The sequence below is a fragment of the Oryctolagus cuniculus genome, chromosome 9 (assembly GCF_964237555.1).
Source record: "Oryctolagus cuniculus chromosome 9, mOryCun1.1, whole genome shotgun sequence".
Lineage (NCBI taxonomy): Eukaryota > Metazoa > Chordata > Mammalia > Lagomorpha > Leporidae > Oryctolagus > Oryctolagus cuniculus.
In genome coordinates, this window is record NC_091440.1 from 30,241,433 (window position 1) to 30,264,446 (window position 23,014).

The 23,014-nt window shown below is 34.6% G+C and overlaps 1 pseudogene; it reads right to left on the minus strand.

Moving 5' to 3' along the window:
- LOC100346626 (hydroxyacyl-thioester dehydratase type 2, mitochondrial-like) overlaps positions 1–23,014 on the minus strand; it is a 98,471-nt pseudogene that overhangs the window by 28,330 nt on the left and 47,127 nt on the right.

Genomic DNA, 23,014 nt, shown 5'->3' on the forward strand with positions numbered 1-23,014 from the left:
CTACCAGAAAGCAAAAAAAGAGAAGGAGTAATCATCCTAATTATAAAACTAAGCAGAGTTTTACAGAAAATCTTTTAAAAGAAACAAAGAAAGCATTATGAAATGATTACATGATCAATTCAACAGTAAGTTTTTAGTATATTAAATGTGTATGCACTCCATGCCAGGGTTCCTGGCTAGTTAAAACAAATGTTAATGGATTTAAAGGGAGATATAGACTCCAATACAATAATGATCTGAAACTTCATTGCTCTACTTCCAGCCACTGATAGGTCAACTCGACAGATAATCAAAAAAAATCAACAGAGCTTCTTTACAGTATGAATCAAATTGTCCTAACTGATGTCTATAGAGCATTTCATCCAACAGTTGAAGAATACATTTTCTTTTCATCATTGCATGGGACGTTCTCTAGGATATTCTAAATCAAGGAAACACAGCATGGATACACACCATGTATTGTTTCTGACCACAGTTAAATGAAGCTGGGAATTAACAACGTTAGGATCTCTAGAAAATACACAAACACATGGAGACTGTCAGCAATTTCTTAAATGAACAGTGGGTCATAGAAGAAATCAAAAGGGAAATAAAAAAATTTCCTGTAAATGAATGAATATGACATTAAAACCTATCAAACCTAGGGGATATAGCAAAAGCAACTTTAATAGGGAAATTTATAGCAATTAGTGCCTACATCAAGAAATTGAAAACACATCAAATGAGTGGGCTCTGAATACATCTCACAGACCTTACAAAACGACAATCAACCAAATGTCAAAATAATAGGAGGAAAGAAATCATTAAAGATAAAGAAGAACTAAATAAAATTGAAACAAAAAAATCAGTGAATTCAAGTGCTGCTTTTAAAAAAATAAACAAAATTGATAGACATTTGACACATAACAAAAAAAAAAAAAGGGAGAAAACCAAAATCAATAAACTCAAAGATGAAAAAGATGTAACAACTGATACCAAAAAAATAAAAAAAAAAGAATTGTCAGGAATTACTATAAAGAGCTGAATGCTTACAAATTAGAAAATTTAGAATTGGATAGACTCCTGGACACATGCAATCTAAGAAAGTTTAATTTTCTTTTGAATTTTAATGTTATGAAAACTCTTATCACTCCCACAAATTATTGTCTTAAGGCACTGATTTTGTTTTGCTGTAACCCATGCTTGAGTCAAGAGGGAAAATAATTATATAAATGTATACCCATTTTTCTATTGAATTTCATTTTGTTATTTATAGCATCATTATGGACAATACAAAATTATCAACTTAAAATTTCCCAGCTATAAATTTATTGAACATTGAGTCCAAAGTGCAGTTGCCCTGCCTGTGCCAGACCAAATGATTCCACAGGCCTTCCAAAGCCCACAGGCTAGACATTCCCCATCTCTGTTTAGTGTGATTGAAATCTGAAGGAAATCCCTGAGTGCTCTCATTTCTCACATACTCCTGTTGCTTTTATTCTTTCCTTGACTATTTTTAGTTATTTTCACCTACCTATTCACCTCTGCATAACCCACAATTTGAAATGTTGCTTATGAGTAGCAATGGCTCACTCTATATTTTATTTTGATTAAGATTACATTTATTCACAGAATAATTTAGCAGTAATTAACATTATATATGAGCTGCTTTTCCTTTGACGCAAATGCTGCTTTTCGCAATTCATATTGTCCTTAATTTACTTTTTTCTAATTGTTTGTTTTCTACTTTTTTCCTACAAAGTAATTATTATATATTTATCATGATAGTGGATACATTTTGTTTCAGTTAAAATTTTGACTTTTCTAACTAATCCAATAGTACATGGTTATGAGTTTAGATGTGTTTGTGACTCTAAAATTCATGCATTAGATAATTAATTCAAATTTATATGTTAATGGTATAAAAGCCAGGTCTTTCTGGGAAGTTTTCTGTGTTTCACAAAAAGAATCTGGTCTCAGGTGTTTTGTAATATGAACAGAAGATGAGCTAAGTGAGTAAATCAGTACTTTTATAATTACCTTATAAAAGGCAATTTTATAAAAATCAAATCATGCATTTAACATTTGTTTAGTTTTATAAGCATATAAGTGTATAATCATCATCAAAATATTCAGCTTTGTACTTAAATTTCATATTTTAGAAGCATCATATTTCTACTATACATCATTTTACAAATATATGATATCCTAAAATAAATAAATATGCCTTTGAAAACCATTGATTTTGTTTTATTTCAGAAATTTCTGTTGCATTTTATAAGTTTGTTCTATTGCTGTAGGAACTTTTTTTCCTTTGGAATACTAAATGTAACTTGAGGATTTCCATTGTTTTTTTTTGTTTGTTTGTTTGTTTTTCTTTTTAAAGTCAGAGTTACACAGAGAGAGGAGAGGCAGAGAGAGAGAGGGCTCTTCCATCCACTGGTTCATTCCTCAACTGACCACAATGGCCAGAGCTGCGCAGATCCGAAGCTAGGAGCCAGGAGCTTCTTCCAGGTCTCCCACGCGAGTGCAGGAGCCCAAGCACTTGGGTCATCTTCTACTGATTTCCCAGGCCAGAGCAGAGATCTGGATCAGAAGTAGAGCAGCTGGATTTCGAACTGGCACCCAGTGCTTCAGGCCAGGGATTTAACCCCCTCTGCAACAGTGCTGGCCCATTGTTTTTCATACTCAGTATTTAAAACTTGATCTCTAAAAGAATACTTAAGTAATTTGAGAAATTTTTTTTTCATTATTTATTTTTTTTTATTTTTTTTTAAACTTTTATTTAATGCATATAAATTTCCAAAGTACGACTTATGGATTACAATGGCTTCCCCCCCATACCGTCCCTCCCACCCACAACCCTCCCCTTTCCCACTCCCTCTCCCCTTCCATTCACATCAAGATTCATTTTCGATTATCTTAATATACAGAAGATCAGCTTAGTATACATTAAGTATGGATTTCAACAGTTTGCTCCCACATAGAAACATAAAGTGAAAAATAATAGATGATTTTTTTTAAATGATGATGAAATCAGAGCAGACCTATTGTCATGTTTAATCCCAGTGAGAGTCAAGTTGGGAATTGATAATTTCTTTTTTTTTTTTTTTGGGAACAGCACACATTTTTCCATTTCATACAGTTCTGTTCCACTGAATCTCTCTCAAAACAAAACCAGAGTAACTTTCTCTGATATTAGGAATTAAAATATGTATATTTACAATGTAGACATTCTTACTTCTTTTTTTATTTATTTTTATTTTTTTGACAGGCAGAGTGGACAGTGAGAGAGACAGAGAGAAAGGTTTTCCTTTACCGTTGATTCACCCTCCAATGGCCGCCGCGGCCGACATGTTGTGGCTGGTGCACAGCGCTGATCCGAAGCCAAGAGCCAGGTGCTTCTCCTGGTCTCCCATGCAGGTGCAGGGCCCAAGGACTTGGGCCATCCTCCACTGCACTCCTGGGCCACAGCAGAGAGCTGGACAGGAAGAGTAGTGACCAGGACAAAACCCAGTGCCCCGACAGGGACTAGAACCTGGTGTGCTGGTGCCACAGGTGGAGGATTAGCCTACTGAGCCGCTGCGCTGGCTACATTCTTACTTCTTTCTGCTTTTTAAAAGAGTTAACTGTCCTTTCCAGTACCATGTATAAAAGAAAATATTTTATGTCAGCTACTGTTAATTCCCCTTACATGTGGTTGGAAATGAGTCATTATTTCTGAAAAACAAAGATTACAAAATCAAAATTTAAAGGAAATATTTGAAAACCTCATTTTAGGTATACATTTAGACCATGTATTACTATTCCCATTATGCCATCCGAACCAGAACTTGGGGCCAGAACTATGATGTAGCCGGTAAAGCTGCTGCCTACAGTGCCAGCTTCCCATATAGACACCATTTCGAGTCCTGGTTGCTACACTTCTGATTCAGCTCTCTGCTATGGCCTGGGAAAGCAGTAGAACATGACCGAAGTCCCTGGGTCCCTGACATGGTGTAAGAGACCCAGAAGATGCTCCTGGCTCCGTATTGGCCCAGCTCTTTTCTTTGTGGCCATTTGGTGAGTGAACCAATAGATGGAAGACTTCTCTCTTTCCCTGTCTCTGCCTCTCTGTAACTGCCTTTCAAATAAGTAAGAAAATCTTAAAAAAGTCATATATTTTCACTTAAAAAAGAACCATAACTTTATTACTATTAGCATCCATATTTATTCTTCACATAGAATGGAAAACATTAATATAGAAGTTGATATAGAATTTTCAAAGACAGGTACTGTCAATTATGACTTTGCTGAGGAGCTCTTGTGAGTTGGCCAGCATCTCTGCAGAAAACATACTTAGGGGCCAATGTAACAATTAGAGAGACTGAAGCTTCTTTTATGACAAAGGTGATTTTTACTTTTTATACAAAAAATGGACCATCGTGATTCTAGTTTTCATCAATCAGTCAGTGATACCAGATGACAGATGGCAGGTGTTTGGCTGTTTCTTTTTGTAAAAAAAATATAATTATTTGTTTATTTTGAAATCAGAGTTGGAGAGAGAGAGAGAGAGAGAGAGAGAGAGAATATCTGCATCTGCTAGTTCACTTGTCAGATATCCACAACATGTATGGCTGGGCCAGGCTGAAGCCAGGAGCCAGGAGTTTCATCCAGGTCTCCCATATGTGGAGAATGACTATTGATTCCTATGACACTGAAATGATAATAAGGAAACAAGCCTAGCATCATAACTATAACAACTTAGATGAAGTGAAAAAACTCACTGAGCTATGCAAATTGCCAGAATACTTTCAAAAAGATACACACAACTTGAGTATATCTCTATTAGTTATAATCAGTAGTTTCCAAGCTTCAAAAGGAAAACACACCAGGCTTATACTGATAATTTCCACTTAACACATATAAATGAGAGGATAGTGATTCTCCATAATCCTTTTCCAGAAATCAAAAAAAAAAAAAAATCACTTACTCACACTGAATATAGCATTAACAACATCCTTTGAAAAAAAAAAATTTCTGACACTGTTTGTATGTGTGGATACAACAATCCTTAATAATGTTTCAGCAACAGAAGCCTTCAATCCATAGCAATGATGATATAATCAACCTGCTATAGATTTATTGAACTTTGAGTAATAAGTGCAGTTGCCTTGGCTGGGCCAGACCAGATAATTTCACAGGCCTCCCACAGCCCACAGGCTAGATGTTCCCCATCTCTGTTTAATGCGATTTAAATCTGAAGGAAATCCCAGAGTGCTCTCCCCACCCACTTGGTCCTGTTGCTGTTATTCCTTCTTTGACTACTTTTAGCAATTTTCACCCAACTGCATTTCTGGATAACCTGCAATTTGAAACACTGCTTATGAGTCGCAATAGCTCTCTATGTCATTTTGATTAAGGTGTACTGGATGCCTGTGTCTTTTCAAGAATATCCTCAACAATTCATGTTGACCCAGCAGACCACAACTGCAATAGAAAAGATCTTTTTGCTTTATTATTAGCAAAAGGGGACAATGAGTCTCACCAAAGGACAGACTTGAAGTGGGAAACATTACAAACCAGTAGTTTGTGAGGCTCTGGTGAATAAAAACTCATTCTCCTATTTATCTATGTCCTACTGCATGGTTTTCAGATGGGGATCCATGAAAGAGGTAATTTTTGAACATCTTCACAAAACTAGATTTAAATTTAAGTATTGGTCATTTGGAATAATTGGTCACCTTAGTTTTCTTTGCAGTGTACTTGATATTTATTCAAACTCTAAAGCAATAGAAAAAAAATTAGATAAGCATGTAAGTTCATGTGGATTTTCTAGTCTTCCAGATTGATCCCAAAACATATGATCATAATATGACTCTATTTCCTAATCTTTATGTAGTGACCACAGTTTAGAAATTCACATAGCAAGACTGAGTGTTTAGCTATAAATAATTATTTTTCATTTAGAAATTAAAAACAGTAAATAGTATATAAGTATGGAATATATCTGTGTTAAAATTCAAACTTTTTTGCTTTTTTTTCTTCAATATACCTGGCTGATCAGTTATATTTTAGACTATTATACAGTTAAGTATCTTTGCATTTAAATTCTCAAATTTATATTGATATAACTAAATTCCATAAAGATATACTTCCTTTTATTCTGTCATTACTATAGAAAATGTCTAGAACAAGGACTCTCCAATTCATACACATCTGGGAGAAAAACAGATGATAGCAACATCAGAATTAATTCTTAAACTTTTAAAATTTCATTTCATTATTGTCACTGTGACTTAAAATATATGAAAAATCACACCAATTGAAAATGAAGTGCTCTCAGCATTTATTCTACTTTAAAAATTTTCATGCTGACAAGCATTGGAAAGAAACCTATATATTTAGTATAAATGGTGTGCCACTTGCTCTTTCTGCTAGAAAATGTTAAACTATGTGATCACTACATTATGTATACAGAATCATTGAAAATGGTGAGATTAAACATTGTTCTAGTAGACAGAACAGAGTAAAATTAAACATTTATAAACCAGGAGTCAAGCAAATGCTTATTATACTAAAGCTTAATATTCAACTATAGCATTACTAAAAATGTTAAATGGAACAAGCAATGAATAGAAGAAAATGCAAGGGAATATTTTAAGCTAAAGGTTTCACAACTATGTCCTAAGCAATAATTTCATGCTAAATTACATGATGCTTTCAGGAGGACAGTTTGTAGTAGAGACCCAAGGGGAATATATATGTGCAGATACCATTGACTCTGATCTTGATAGCAATTTTTTTTTTCAGAAACCATGAGCCATCCTCAAGGTAAATTCACTCACCTGGCACAGGAGTCAGCAAAATTAGAGAGAACCTATGAGCCAAATGGAATGCATATCAAGAGTGACGAGTGACTGACTACATGCATTTGGTTTGGCTACCCAGTAAACATGAGCACTACCTTACAAATTTAAATTGATGTGCATTCTATTCCCAAGACAAACATTTTCCTTGACAACTATGGGCTTTCTACTTGGCTGACATTGGGTTTCTGTAGCCATCACTGTAGAAATCTGTTTTAGCAAGCATTCAGATAAGTCAGGTAAATCAGAATCTCATTCTGCATATATGATCTTACATATATGAGCAAATTCATCATATCCCAGGTGATATCTTATATTTGCCATCAGCGAAACTTCTTTCAGTTCTCTTTAGCTAGAAAACCCACTTGCATTGAATATTTAATCATAGAGATTTTCTAAATAATATTAAATTTTGACATATATTTTTCCGCATAAATTAATATGGTCATACTACTTTTTAAAAGACAATTTATGTCATGAAATATAGAGATGAGTGAGTATTAAGCCAGATTTGCATTCCTGGGATAAATCACACTTGATAGCAGGTTCCTATAGTGAAGCTGTTATGACATTCATCTAATACACTTGATTGTGATGTATCATTATCATCATTGGTATAGACTAAAGGCCTCTACTTCTGATACATTATCAAGGATTGTTGCATTCATATATACACTTTTGTGTATATATGTCACTTTTATTTTATTTTGCTATCTTTGTCTAATGCAAAGGAGGTTGCTAATGCTATATTCAAAGTAAGTTAGAAATTCTTATATTTTTGGAAGGGATTATGGAGAAACATTTTCATTTCATTCTTATACATGTTAAGTGGAAATTATCAACAAAATAGTATAAGCCAGGAGTGTTTTCTTTTTGAAGCTTGGAAATTACTGAATAAAATTAATAGAAAAATATTCAGGCTGTATATTTTTGAAAGTATTCTAGCAATTTAAGTATTTCAAAAATTTTTTAATTTCATCTAAGTTGTTTTATTTTTGATGGTAGACTTGCCACTCTTGTTTTGTTACTATCCTTTCAGTGTCATAGCAATCAGTAGTCAGTCTCCAGATTTCTTTTGCAATGTTGTTCCCTTGTATCTCCTCTTGCTTTTCTGGGTTAATAAACCTAAACAATTGAAATATGAATAATCATGTCAAAATCACATATTAGAACAATCTGTAAATATTTTCATTATGATGGTAAAATAAACAACATGAAAATATTAATCATAGAAATGACATTGTCAATAAATATTTTAATTGTTACATTTAGAATAAAGTTAGAAATACTGTCACCTACAGTATATGAGTACAAATGATTAGAACATTATTACTTTTTAAAATAGGAGTTTTTGCCATATTGAAATATACTTATGAATTTGCAGATCAAAAGATTCTTAGAGTTTTTTAATCAAGCAAATTTCATAAAAATTTATTTATTTGTTTATTTATATTTTTAAGATTTATATATTTATTTGAAAGACAGAGTTACAGAGAGAAGGAGAGGGAGAGAGAGAGAGGTCTTCCATCCACTGGTTCACTCCCCAGTGGTCGCAACGGCCAGAGCTGTGCCGATCCAAAGCCAGGAGCCAGGAGCTTCTTCAAGATCTCCCACGTGGGTGCAGGGGCCCAAGGACTTGGGCCATCTTCTACTGCTTTCTCAGTCCCTAACAGAGAGCTGGATTGGAAGAGGAGCAGCTGAGACGAGAACTGGCACTCATATGAGTTGCTGGCACTTCAGGCCAGGGCTTTAACTCACTGTGACACAGCAACAGTCCCCTCATAAGAATTTATAGACTAAGAATTTTGTAGTCAATGTCATTTAGAATAGGAACTGAAAAAAGCTGAAAGTTTATCTCTAAGGAAATGTTATCATTCAAAAATTTAGGAAGGTGAATTTCATTTTACAGAATTCTTTCTATAGTTTTTTAGTGAGAGTGGGACACAAAAGTCATTTAAGAAGGTAACAGCAGAGTCCTGTGTTGTGGCATAATGGGTGAAGCCTCTGCCTAATGGGTGAAGTGACTGCATCCCGTATGGGCTCTGGTTTGAGTCCTGACTGCTCCACTTCATGTTCAGCACCCTGCTAATGTGCCTGGGAAGACAGCAGAAGACAGCCCAAGTGCTTGATCCCTTGTATCCACCTGAGAGATCTGGATGAAGCTCCTGGCTCCTAGCATTGGTAGGGCCCAGCCTTGGCCATTGCAGCCATTTGGAGAGTGAACCACCAAATAGAAGATCTCTTTCTCTCTCTGCCTCTCCCTCTCTCTCTAATTCTGACTTTCAAATAAATAAATAAATCTTTAAAAATAAAGAAGGGGACAACCATTTTGGAGAACGCACACATGCTTTGCTAAACAACTCTGCAATGCACAAAAACACTTAGGACTCAAATTCCTATTTCAGAATTAAAATTTTTATTTAATTTCTTAGAGTTACTTTAAAATCCAGTGAAATCAATATGAGAATATTTATATGATAAAATATTAATATATGATAATATGTCAATATGATTAAATATTAATATTATATTAAATATGTATTATGTATTAAATATTAATGTCATATTAATACATCCTGTAAATATATGATTATATATTATTAATATATGATAATAAAATTTAAATGTACATATGGTTAGATATAGTAGTCATTGATGTTAATAATCAGTGAAAAAGAAGTAAAATTTATTCAATTTAATAAATAGCAACTATAATAATGTGAAATCAATGTGTATATAAAGTGAAAAGACCAAATGGTTTCCCCAGACTAGACAATGACTACTCTTGCCACCTTATTTATTGTCCTGTTGACAGTTATAACATTTGTAATAATATCAGAAATAGGAATCAAAAGTGTTCACACTGTAAATCAATAAATAAAACCATAAGTATTCACAAATTGATCATGAATAAAGAAAATAAATACTTTAATCTATTTGTAAAGATTTATTTTTTGAAAGAGTTACAGAGAGAGAGACAGAAAGAGAGAGAGAAAGAATCTTTCATCTACTGGCTCACTCCCCAATTGGCCTCAATGGCCCTCACCAAAGCCAGGAGCCTGGAGTTTCTTCTGGGTCTCCATATGAGTGAAGGGACAAAGAGATTTAGGCCATCTCCCTTTGCTTTCCCAGGCATTTAGCAGAGTTGGATAGGACATGGAGCACCCAGGACTCAAGTTGAAGTCTGTATCAGATGCCGACTCCACAGGTGGAGGTTTAACCTTTTATACCACAATATTGACTCCAAGGCATTTATTCACATATTGGAAGAACTAACATTATCAAAATGTACATACTACCGAAAGTGTTTTACAGATTCAATGTGATCCCAATCTAAAGACCAATAGCATTGTATTCATTAATAGAAATAAGTGATCATGAAATTCAAATGGAAACACAGGAGACCCAGAATAACTAAAACAATCTTATACAACAAAAACAAAACTGTAAGCATCACAATACTAGAGTTCACAACATGCTACAGGGCAGCTGTAATCAAAACAGCCTGGTACTGACACAGAAAAGGATAGACAGGCCAATGGAACAGAATATAAATCCCAGAAATCAATCCACACATCTACAACAAACTTATCTGTGACAAAGGAGCCAAAATCAATCCCGCAACACAGAGTCTCTGGGAAAACTGGATCTCCTTATTCAGAAGTATGAAGCAAGATCCCTACCTTACATCTTATACTCAAAATGGATCAAAGACCTAAATTTATAACCCAATATTATCAAATAATTAGAAAACATTGGAGAAACCCTACAAGATATTGTTATAGGCAAAGATCTCTTGGAAAGGACCCCAGAAGCAAAGGAAAGCCCTGTTTCGACTGTTGAGGAACAGTTTTTTTTTTTTTCATATTTATTGAACTCTTGTCATGCAGTAAGGTTAATCATATGTTTATTAAGTAACTGAAAATAGATTTTAGCAAAAGATAAAATGTGAATAGAATAGGGAGGTGGAAGTAGGGAGGAGGGGTAGGATGAGAACAGTCACTATATTCATAAATTTGTATTTATAAAATGCATGAAGTTTGTATACATTAAATAAAAGCTTTCTGGGAAAAAATAACAGGAGAATGAATAGAAGGAGGAAAAGGAAAAGGAAAAGGCAGCAGCAGAGGCTCAACTTACACTTAAAACCACATTAAAAATTAGTTCAGAGTATATCACAGAAGTAAATATAAAACATGGAAATACAAAAATTAGCAGGAAACATGACATAATCTTCTTTCTTTTTTTATTTTTGACAGGCAGAGAGAGAGAGAGAGAGAGAGAGAGAGAAAGGTCTTTCTTCCATTGGTTCACCCCCCAAATGGCCTCTACAGCTGGCGCTGCGCCAGTCGGAAGCCAGGAGCCAGCTACTTCTCCTGGTCTCCCATGGGGTGCAGGGCCCAAGCACTTGGGCCATCCTCCACTGCACTCCCTGGCCACAGCAGAGAGCTGGCCTGGAAGAGGGACAACTAGGACAGAATCCGGCGCCCCAACCGGGACTAGAACGTGGGGTGCTGGTGCCACAGGCAGCGGATTAGCCTAGTAAGCCGCAGTGCCTGCTGACATAATCTTCTAATTGGAATAGATAAATTGTTCTTAGAACCAATATTGAACGCATACTCCATTAAAAAAATATTAATTTGAGTTCATCATAAACATTTTTCTGGGCTTGAATATAATTAAAAGATTCTAAAATAACTCAGAGAAAGAGATGAATATTATTGCAAATCACACAGCAAACAAAGGACTTTTATCTAGAATTTACAAAAGAATTATCAAATTCAACAGTGGGACTGGCACTTGTAGTAGTAGTGGTCAAGGTATTCCATATTCGAGGACCTGGATTTTTTGAGTCCCAGCTCTACTTCTAATTATGGATTCCTGTTACTGCATATCGTAGGAACCAGCAGATGTTGACTCTAGTACTTGAATCCCTGCCACCAATTTGGCAGATCTAGTCTCAGCTCTTGCATGCATTTAGAGATAAACCAGTACATGAAGATGTCTATCAGTTCATTTCTCTCTCTCTCTCTCTTTCTCCCTCCCTCTTTTCTCTCCTCAACAGTGAGGAAAACTTGTAATACTATATTTTTTTCTTGTGTATAGACATCAGTAAAGAAGAATAAAAAAGATTTAAAAATCCAAAGATCATTAGACATTGGGCAAATTAAAACAAAAACAAGTTATGTGAGAAAACTAAAATAACATGAGAATGACTAAATGAAAAACATAGGTCAAAATCAAGTATTGGCTTACCATAGTGCAATAGAATCAAGCAGGACATTGGCCTTGGAGGTATTAATTATACAACACACCAGGTACAGTTTGGTAGTTTCAAGGCTAAATGTGTACCTATATTATGATCCAACAATAGAGAAATAAGTGTTTATCCTGGACAACAGATACAAATAATCACAGTATAAACCTATTGCAAATGTGTATGATGGCATTTACAAAATTAACCCAAACAAAAATAAACCAAACAGCCTTTCAGTGGGTAAATGGATAAATTTTGATGCATTCACACTCAGCAATACAGAAAAGTGAACTAATGTTTTATGCAACAATATGGATGGATCTCAAATGACTTATGGTAAGTGCAAGAATTCAATCTCAAAACATTGCTTACTGTCAGATTCCATATCTATGACATTCTGGAAAAGTAAAATACATAAAAACTAAGAATAAATTAGTTGTTGTTATGGATTGGAAGTAATGTTTTGAATACAAAGTAACAGCATAATGGAATTCTTAGAAATGCTGGGATTATTCTATATCCTGTTTGTTGTAGTAGTGTCAAATTCACTTGTTCAAACTCAAAGACATGTATATAAAGAAAGAATGAATTTATTTTAAGGTAGTTGAAAATTTTAGTTTTTTACCTGTGGAAAAAAAGATGGATAACTAAAGCTTGAACACATGCATTTTAAAGTTTAAATTTAATCTAAAGAAATCACTAACATCTTAAAAACATTAGCATTATATGGGTTTTTTTTTTTTCATTGTGCTCTTTTTAGAACAATATATGTTAACAATTAATGAACTATGTAACCTTCTTGTGATAATTACTATTCCTATGAATTTTTTTGTGACCACATTGCACTTAACAAGCAGGAAGGAATTACCTGATATTGCTTTCCTAGGAATAGGGTTTTGATTTCATACACACTGTGCTTTTGTTTTATGTCAAAAGTCTAGATAATAGTTAAAATGATTTAGTAATTACTTTAAAAAATAAATTATTACAATAGCATAGACATAAACAAAATAGCTTTCTTTATTCTTCTTTTTGTAAAATCAAATAAAATCACTTCCAAGAACTGCATTCTAATCCAAAAGTTAAGAATTGAGTAATATCTTTCCTTGCAACTCGAGGCTGTGGTTAAACTATCAAGTCATTTTAATATACAGGTAATCCCAGTAGAGTCATTTTTGCATTGTTAGCTCTGAAACTCAGGCAACAATAGTCATGTATTTACTTGTTGTCAAGACATGGATTTGCATATTGAAGTAAATAATATCAGATTGTTAAAGAAAAAGGAAATGCATTATGTTGTTCATCTTCTAAATACTAATGAATGTCAACTTGTGTTCTAATGATCCCTCTAAGGAAAAGCCTATTGATCAAGAAAAAGCTGGCTTCAAGAAGAAAAAATCCCAAGGCAGCAATTCCATGCGAGGCATAAAGCAAAATATAATCAAACAGAAGATAGTTTATTCTTTTTATAAAACCCAAGTTTTATATACTGAAGTTCATGTCAATGGATATATTTTTCAGAAAGTTCTGTTTTTAGAGCTGTTTAATTTGGGGGAAGTTACACAGTAAGAAATAAATTTAAATCATTTGTGTATCCGATGACTTATTTCTGGATTCATGGGGTTAATTTCAGATGCATGTTTAAGAAATAATGCATTGTTCTCAAGAAATGAATAGTTAAGTATTAAAGGACTAAAATTATTGGAGGAGAATAAGTAATTGTATTCATTCATTCAACAAGTACATTTTATTTTCCTGTTATATGCCTGACCTGGTTCAGATATTAGGAAATAAAAAATAAAAAACAATACTTGGTATCTTGAGTCTTATGTATTAGCAGTGGTCAATAAGAAATAAAAAATACACCTAGGCTCTCCAAGTTGCCCAAATAGTAGTGCTTAGCATTTGTCTTGTATTCCACAGTGAGGAAAAATATATCAAATAAAATACTGCATTTTGAGGTGAGTGCTGAGAGATAACACTAACTCAGCAAAAGAAACACAGAAAAGCTAAGGAAAGACAGAGTTAAGACAGAAACAAAGTACCAGCAGCTATGACTCTAGCTGCATGGCTAGGGGGAGTTCTCATTGCAAGGGAATGAGTAAATGGACCGGCCCAGCAGCCCTTATCTCCAGGTACAATAGTTGTCTAGAGTCTAAGCTATTGGAAGGATTCACAGTTGCGGAGTTCTGGAGGCCACCATGGAAAATCCCTTGGGGTAGACACAGTTGTTTCACATCAGGGAGGGAACTCGTATTATCTCCTTCCTAATTCTCACAGCATAGGCTATGGAAAAAGGACACAATCTTGAGAAAAGAGCCATTGGTTTGACTGCAAACTTCCCTAGATGAAAGTAACTACAGCATACTTCCACCCGAATCCTTATAGACACTGGAATTAAAAGATCACACCCTTCTAAACTCAAGTGGAATCTTCTGGGACAATGACTCCATCACCTTAGCCCAACTAATAATATGCACTATAGTATACATATGCTTCCTCACAGCAAGGCACATCCTACTCCCTTGGAAGGAAGAGTGTGACCCTTTGCAGAGTCAGCACCTAATAACTTTGGACACACATGTGGCCCCAAGCACTTCCTCCATTACCCTCTTCCTCCTGGGCAGTCCACATTGATCCAGATTTGGGCCTGGCCCTGCATGACTCCCTCCCCAACATTGCCCAAGCTTTGTTGGGTACATGCAGTCCAGCTATAACCCTGATCACTTTGTTGTTACTGAAGGGAGTGTCCTTAACTGAAAAGTGATCGCTGTTAAATATAAGAGTGGGAATAAGAGAGGGAAGAGATGTGCAATTCGGGACATGCTCAAGCTGACTTACCTCAAACGGTAGAGTTAGAAACATACCAGCGGATTCGAATTCAATCCCATCGAGGTGGCATGTACCAATGCCATCTCACTAGTCCCAGTGATCAATTTCTGTTCACAATTGATCATAATGATAGGACTCAGAACCAAAGGGATCACAGTAACAAGAATAGTGTCTGCAAATACTAGCTGATAGAATCAAAAATGGAGAGAATGATCCAACATGGGAAGTGAGATACACAGCAGACCCATAGAATGGCAGATGTCCTAAACAGCACTCTGGCCTCAGAATCAGCCCTTAAGGCATGAAAAGCCCATGAGAGTATTTCAGGCATGGAAAGCCAAGACACTCTGGGAAAAAAAAAAAAAAAAAAAAAAAAAAAAAAAAAACTAAATGAAAGATCTCCACGAGTGAGATCCCAGTGGAAAGAACAGGTCATCAAAGAAGGAGGTACCTTTCTCTGAAGGGAGGAGAGAACTTCCACTTGGACCATGGCCTTGTCTAAATATGATCAGAGTCAGTGAACTCAGGGGGCTTCCATAGCCTTGGCAACTCATGACAAGAGCCTAGGGTGATTACTGATGCCATAAACAAGAGTGTCAATTTGTTAAGTCAACAACAGGAGTCACTGTGCACTTACTCCTCATGTAGGATCTCTGTCCTTAGTGTGCTGTACATGAGATTTAATGCTATAACTAGTACTCAAACAGTATTTTTCACTTTATGCTTCTGTGTGGGAGCAAACTGTTGAAATCTTTACTTCATGTGTGCTAAACTGATCTTCTGTATATAAAGAGAAACGAAAATGAATCTTGATGTGACTGGAAGGGGAGAGGGAGTGGGAAATGGGAGGGTTGCGGTTTGGAGGGACGTTATGGGGGGGGGGAGCCATTGTAATCCATAAGCTGTACTTTGGAAATTTATATTCATTAAATAAAAGTTTAAAAAAAAGAAAGGACACTCCCACATCCCTTCATCACTGCCATCAAGCACACCAGAAAAGGTACAGGAAGGCTGAACTTCAGTGTGCAACTGTGACTATAGTCAAAAAAGCCTACCAGAATGATGTTTAAAGATACATCATCAGGAAAAAAGGCCTTCAATCCATGAAAGCAACCCTTTAAAAATGAAAGAGGCAACTGATATGCCATCTGTACAAATATCAAGACAAAGACACGAAGTAACAAAAGGCATGGCAAGATTATGCCTCAAAGGGAACAAAATGTCTCAACATCTGATTCTAAATCAAGGGGCTTGAACAAAATGTCTTATGAAGAATTCATGGAATTTTTATAAGAATAATTGTATATAAGAGAATATACAAGCACAACTAAATTGAATAAGATCAACACAGGATTGAGATGAGAAATTAAGCAAAAAGTTACATATCTTGAAAAAGAAACAAATATAAGTCTTAGAAAAACTCAGGTCCAGTGTTGTGGCGCACTGGGTAAGGCCCGCACCTGTAACACTAGCATTCCATACAGGTGCCAGTCTTTGTCCCAGCCACTCCACTTCTCATCCATCTCCCTGGTAATGGCCAGGGGAAAAGCAACGGGACATGGTCCAAGTGCTAGGGCCCCTCAGCTCATGTGGGAAAACAGAAAAAAAAAAAAAAAAACTCCTGGCAGCTAACTATGCTCTGGCCCAGCCCAGGCAACTGTACCCATCTGGAGAGTGCAATGGAAATGGAAAATCTGTCTATTTCTTCCTTTCTCTGTGTAACTCCAGCTTTCAAATGAATCAATGAATTAAAAAAAAAAAATAAGGACTCATAAAGCCAGTTAAGGTCAAGCAGAAAAGGTATATGTGAAATTGAAGAATGGTCATTTGAAACATAAAAAGGACAGTAAGATCTTTAGGACATTAGTAAGAAAACACATATTCAAGTTTTGGAAATATGAGAAAAAATGAGGAATAAAGAACTTTAACAACTCTTTTTATGAATCACTATAAAAATTATAAACATATTTTTAAAAATGATAAATATAAATATTGAAAATTTATGTACATGTTTTAACTAGATGAAAATATTTAAAAAAACACTTAAAAAGTGAAGATAATTTCAATACTTGTTTGATTCAGTTATATACATACACATGCACTCTACAGGATCTAGTTATATAGATATAACTTTTGGGTTCTAATTTTAAACAAAAAAAATTCTCCAATAAATAGCATGTGGTATAAAACAATACCATGTGAATTGGGAAGAAATTGAATCTTAGAATTGCATGACATAAAATTTGCTAGCACAAATCAAAGTCCTGCTTCTATAATCAAAGCTGTGTTTCATAATGTTAATTCTCTAACAGATACGTATTTCACTCATGTTAATATAACAAAAATTATACACTATTTTTTCTAAAAAAGTTCTTGTTCCCAAGAATTTCCTATAATCTTTGTTAGATTTTATTTGTCTTACCTATGAAATATATTTTTCCATTTCTTGTTGAACTCATCTGTACCTCGCTCTCCTGAAGACATCTCCAAGGCCGTCAATGGAGACTCTTGTATTTTCTCATCAACTTTAATGTTATAATAATAACAATATAATGGTCATGTTTTTCATTCTTGACTCTTAGACCTGTATTACTTGTCTGGTATTTAATAAAAAATATGTGGATTTGTCTCCAATTGCTTACATATTTCCTGGACACAGATACATCATTATTGCAGACACATTTTGCTGTAAGTTGCAAATTTTAGTCCTCAAACTTAATTTTATTGAAATTATGACTTTTTAAATCTTTCTATACAACATCAAAATTCTTTTTAAAAGGCTTGCAGAAACAGTTAACTTTAAACAATGGCCATGTCTTTATGAAGTTAGATAAAATTTATTTCTTTATTGGGAAGTTGTAATATTATGTGGCTTTTAATCTAGAATATGTTTATGTTCAATATATATAATCTCAGTCTAAAAATGTGATACTAAAATCATTTTTAGTTTTTCTAATGGCATGAAAATAACAATTATTAACAACCTTACTGTAACAGTTTATAAGATGTAATTACTTTAAGTAATCATAGTTATATATATGCATATGTATAGTATATGTTTAGTATATGATGAATAATGTAGTTTTAGAATTTATGTAATTCTAAAACAAAAAAAAGGTAACGAGAATCAAAGTACTAACACATGACACGACTCTCGAAAAAAATATTTTTTCTTTCTTTTTTTGGGAGAGGGGCATGAGCCACTGCTAAATCTTGAAGAAGTCACTGATAAATCTTTGCTCTCTTTGCCACAAATAGCACATTTCTCTACACTTTATCTTATGCAGTAGAGTATCCATTTGTTTTACAGGGTACAAATGACACAGATACCTGGAATGAGTCCTTGCAAAAATGTTTCCCATATATTTTGCCTTTCTGTTGGGTGTACTTGACTTTCATTACTACAAATGAATTCATAGAAACACAATCCATGTCATCATACTGTGAATTTTTTGCTAGTCAAAAGAATTTATATGATTCTTAATTGAACATCTTATTAATATAAAGAACATAGAAATATGCTATTTGAAGTATAAGGGATTTTGTGATTATCCAAATCAAAAAATGTAAGAGTAGAGTTTCTGAGTCACAAGATCGATGGCAACTTAGTAAGAATGATTTTTTTCTCATTCTCAAAGCCTAAAACTAGGTACCAAGGCTCTTAAAGCCGTGTTTTATTTTTCATTACTTTCTTGGCTATTATTTTCCTCCATGAACAGTAAACAGATTGTTTGCCTGAGTTCAATAAATCACATATTAAATCCTTCAAAGCAGTTAATATTCTAGTTAATTTTCTCATTTCCTCTATAAAAATCCCTCCTTCTGCATGGATTCCTGGTTTACACAACATTCTCATTAATTCTGTATATTATCACAAAGCATTTTATTTTTGAGCTAAAGCTATAGATTTATTCTCCTCCCAATATTAATAGAGAAACTATAATTGAATCCAGGGAGTTTAAGTGATATCTCTGAAGACAGAGGAGACTTTTAATATGAATGAGAAAACAAAAGCTTTAAAACTGTTTTCTGCCTTGGATACCCAATAAAGTATGTTGAATGGATTTGCTGGTACTCATAGTTCCCAGACTACAGGCACAGAAAGTCAGTCTAGAAATAAGCAGCGTCCTAAGGAAGAATAAATACAATATCTATGACTCTAGCCATTCTATTTCTTTCTGCTCCTAAAAATCTAAGAGGTAAACTACTCTAGAGGATGTCATTGATGATAGCTGAAACACTTGAAATATTGATGTCTTTTACCCTTTGTACTGTTCAAGACTTACAGAAAATCAAGGATTAATATACCCTAAATTTTGTTTAATGGCAATGAAATTTTATAGTAACACATTTTAGATCACTATAGCTGCAAATGTTTATAAGAAACATATTTTAAAATTCAACTCGAGACTAATCATAATTCTGAGTTTTATACATTTTAACTATATTGACATGACATTTAAAAAGTATTCTAACTATTCTAACTATTTTATTTCAATTCAGTAGATTTCTGAAAGCCTTTTACAGAGGAGACAGCAAGTTTGAAAAATACATTTTATGTATTTTTTGTCTAATTTCATTATTTAGAATTTTATCTATATGTACAGATTGATTAAACATATAAAATGTTATTTAAAGTTTAAATGAATATATTTGAGAAGTATATGTAATGAATTGAAAAGATTTAATTTTTTTTCTGTTTGTGTGTCAATTTGCAGCATTTCCTTGTCTCCTGAAGTGTGAAATGATACAGAAATAAGACTAAAGAGTGTTCAGGCAGAGGTTTCAATAGCTCATTATTAATATGTGGCTTATATGTGAAGGCAAGTGGGCTGCCAAGACCTACAGATCAGCACCTGGCCGACAGATCCTCACAGGTGTAACCAGTGTAATACAACTGCAAATTTCTCTTCCTCCTGGAGATCTGCCCTTCTGAAACGGATGGAAGAGAGAAAACGGACATGTGCTTTCTTGGTACACTTCATATCAAGGAAAAAGGGAGGATTAGGGAGGGGTATGATAAATTGGAGATAGATTGATAGAGGGATAGATGAATGATAACTACACTTACTACTTTATTATTCTCAAATTTATCAATAAACCAAGGCAATCTATTTTGTAGCAAGACACATTATAGGCAGTAGGTAAAAGCCAGGCATTATTAATTACTATGGCTCTTTGTTTTTTCCTGTATATTTTGGAATACCTGATACGCAGTAGAATTTTAGACCAGAGACAAAAATGCAGCATGGTCATGAATTAATTCAAAAAAATCTCTTTTAAGATTACTTGGCTCTCAAGGCTAACATTTAACTCATGATTCAATTGCCCAGCCCCAAACATGCTCAACTGCCTAATCCACTGTGCATTAGAGAGTTCGCAGTGGCTTCAAATGATATAAAGGTATTTAAAGAAATCACAGTTGAATATCATCTTGTCGCAAATTTGAGTGTAAATCCCTTGTAACCCTTGAGGGCTTTGACTGTGTATTTTTTTCAGGGAATGATTAAAGCTCAATTTTAAATTTCCTTAAAAGTTCAAATACGAAGGTTAAATTTCCAAAGAGAATGATTTGCACAATAAATTAGCTTCTTTTTAGTGAGTGAAAAGTGCTCTACATTTAAAGTTATTCTCATATTCATTAGTCTGATCCATCACAGACTATGGAGATACTGAGAAAGAGTTTATACTCCTTCAGGAAATAAGTGGTCTGGCATTCTTTCTACAGAAATTGATTTAATTTCTTCACAATTTCATTGCTGCTCCAGTGTCTCATATGGCTCATTTTCTTCTTTCAAATTTTTCAGGTTAAATATGTATTTACTTTTAATTGGCAAATACTAATTGTATATATCTTACTTGCCAACATGCTTCAAAATAGATATACATAGGTGACAGCATATGTAAGTAGAAGTCCACTTTAAATTCCACTTTACTATGGTGTTTATATGATTTTGCCCCTGAACTCCTGTGGGACTTAGTGATATTAAGAAAGCAGAAGATTTCCAATTAAGTTGGAGATGAGATGAAGAAGAGAGGACATGCCTTTGGAAGATAGTCCTTATGAGAGTGATGTTATTAAATCCTGAGTTTGCTGTGTTGTTACAAAACCCAACATTTGCATGGAGAAACTCACCTCCCTCTCGCAATCCCCACCTCCCCTCTGGATCTGCTAGACCATCCAGGATATAAAAAGGTTCAACCTGCTGATGTCTGGGTCATCTGCCTCGTGTTCAGTCTCTGTGTGCAAGCTGTCAGTTGATCATCCACCTTGTAAATAAATTTTGTTTTGGCTGCAATTTGTATCCTGCTCCCCCCCTCTGTTCTGTGCCATTTTCCATATGTAGACAACAGCCACAAACAACAATTGAGTGGAAAAATGACTATGTACCCCATTCATAGCAACCCTCAAAGTAATCAAAGATAATAAAAACCACAGCAGTACAACATTCTCAACACTGCCTTTGAAAAAGTTATAACATGAAGTTCTACAACTATACCTGCAGTAATACTGATACACACAGACACCTTCCTTCCTTTCTTTCTCCTTTTTTGCCTTTCTTTCCCTTTTATTGGTTTTTCAAACCTTAGCTCCTACATTTAAGTGAGAACATGCAGTATTTTTCTGAGTCTAGCTTATTTCACTCAATATGATATACCCCATTTATGTCCATTTTGCAGCAAATAGAAGAATTTCATTCTTTTCATTCTTTTTATAGATAAGTATTACTTCACATTTTGTTTGATTCAAAATATTGTTTTTGTAAACAGTGCTGCTATAAACAGAGTGGTGTGAGAATCTCTTTGATACGTTGTATTAGAGCCTGTTGGGTATATACCCTGTAGTGGGATTGCTGGACCATGTGGCAAGTCTATTCCTAGTTTGTTAAGAAATCTCCACAATGTTTTCCACAGTACCTATGACAATTTACATATGCATCAAGTGTCTAGTGCTTGCCTTCTTGCACTTCCTTGCCGGTATTTGTTACCTCCTGTCTGCTAGATAAAAGCCATTCTAACAGGGGTGAGATGGTATCTCATTGTGGTTTGATTTACACTTTTCCGATCACTACCGATATAGAGCATTTGTTGATATATTTATTGGTCATTTGTATTTCTTCTTTTGAGAACTGTTTACTGAAGTCCTTTGCCATTGCTCAGCTGGATTGGTTGTTTTTTGTTGTTGAATTTTTAAGTAGCTGATATGTTTGGGATATTAATCCTTTGTCATATAAGTTGTTCGCAATTATTTTTTTCTCATTCTGTGAGATGTGTCCTCACTCTGTCGATTGTTTCCTTTGCAGTGCAAAAGCTTATGAGTTTTATATAGTCCCACTGGTTTAGTTTTGCTCTTTTGCCTATGCTATGAGAGTCTTGTCCAAGAAGTCATCTCCTACACCAATATCTTCGACTGTTTCCCCTGCATTTTATTCCAGTAACTTCATAGTCTCAGGTGTTATTAAATTAAGGTCTTCTATCCACCTTGAGTTCATTTTTGTACAAGGTAAGAGGTATGGATCTAGTTTCATTTTTCTACATATATATACATCCAGTTTTTCCAGCACCATTTGTTAAAGAGATCATCTTTATTCCACTGTATGGTCTGAATATTTTGTCAAAAATCTGTTGACAGAAGGCTGGTGCTGTGGCATAGCGGAGTAAGCCAATACCTGTAGAACAGGCATCCCATATGGGTGACAGTTTGAGTTCCTGGACGCTCCACTTCTAATCCAGCTCCCTGTTAATGTGTCTGGAAAAAGAGTGGAGGATGGCCCAAGTATTTGGACACCTTAACCCATGTAGGAGAACTGAGAGAAGAGCCTAGCTCCTGACTTCAGCCTGCCCAGCTACAATCATTACAGCCATCTGGGGAGTGAACCATTAGATGGGTCATTTCTCTCTCTCTCTCTCTCTCTCTCTCTCTCTCTCTCTCATCCTCTTTGTTTCATTTCCGTGATGGTAGTGATTCTATTTTTTCATGTGTCTTCTGGCCATTTGAATTCCTTCTTTTAAAAAGTGCCTTTTCAAGTCCTTTGCCCATTTCTTAACTGGATTGTTTGTTTTGTTGTTGTTGAATTTCTTCAGTCTTTATAGATTC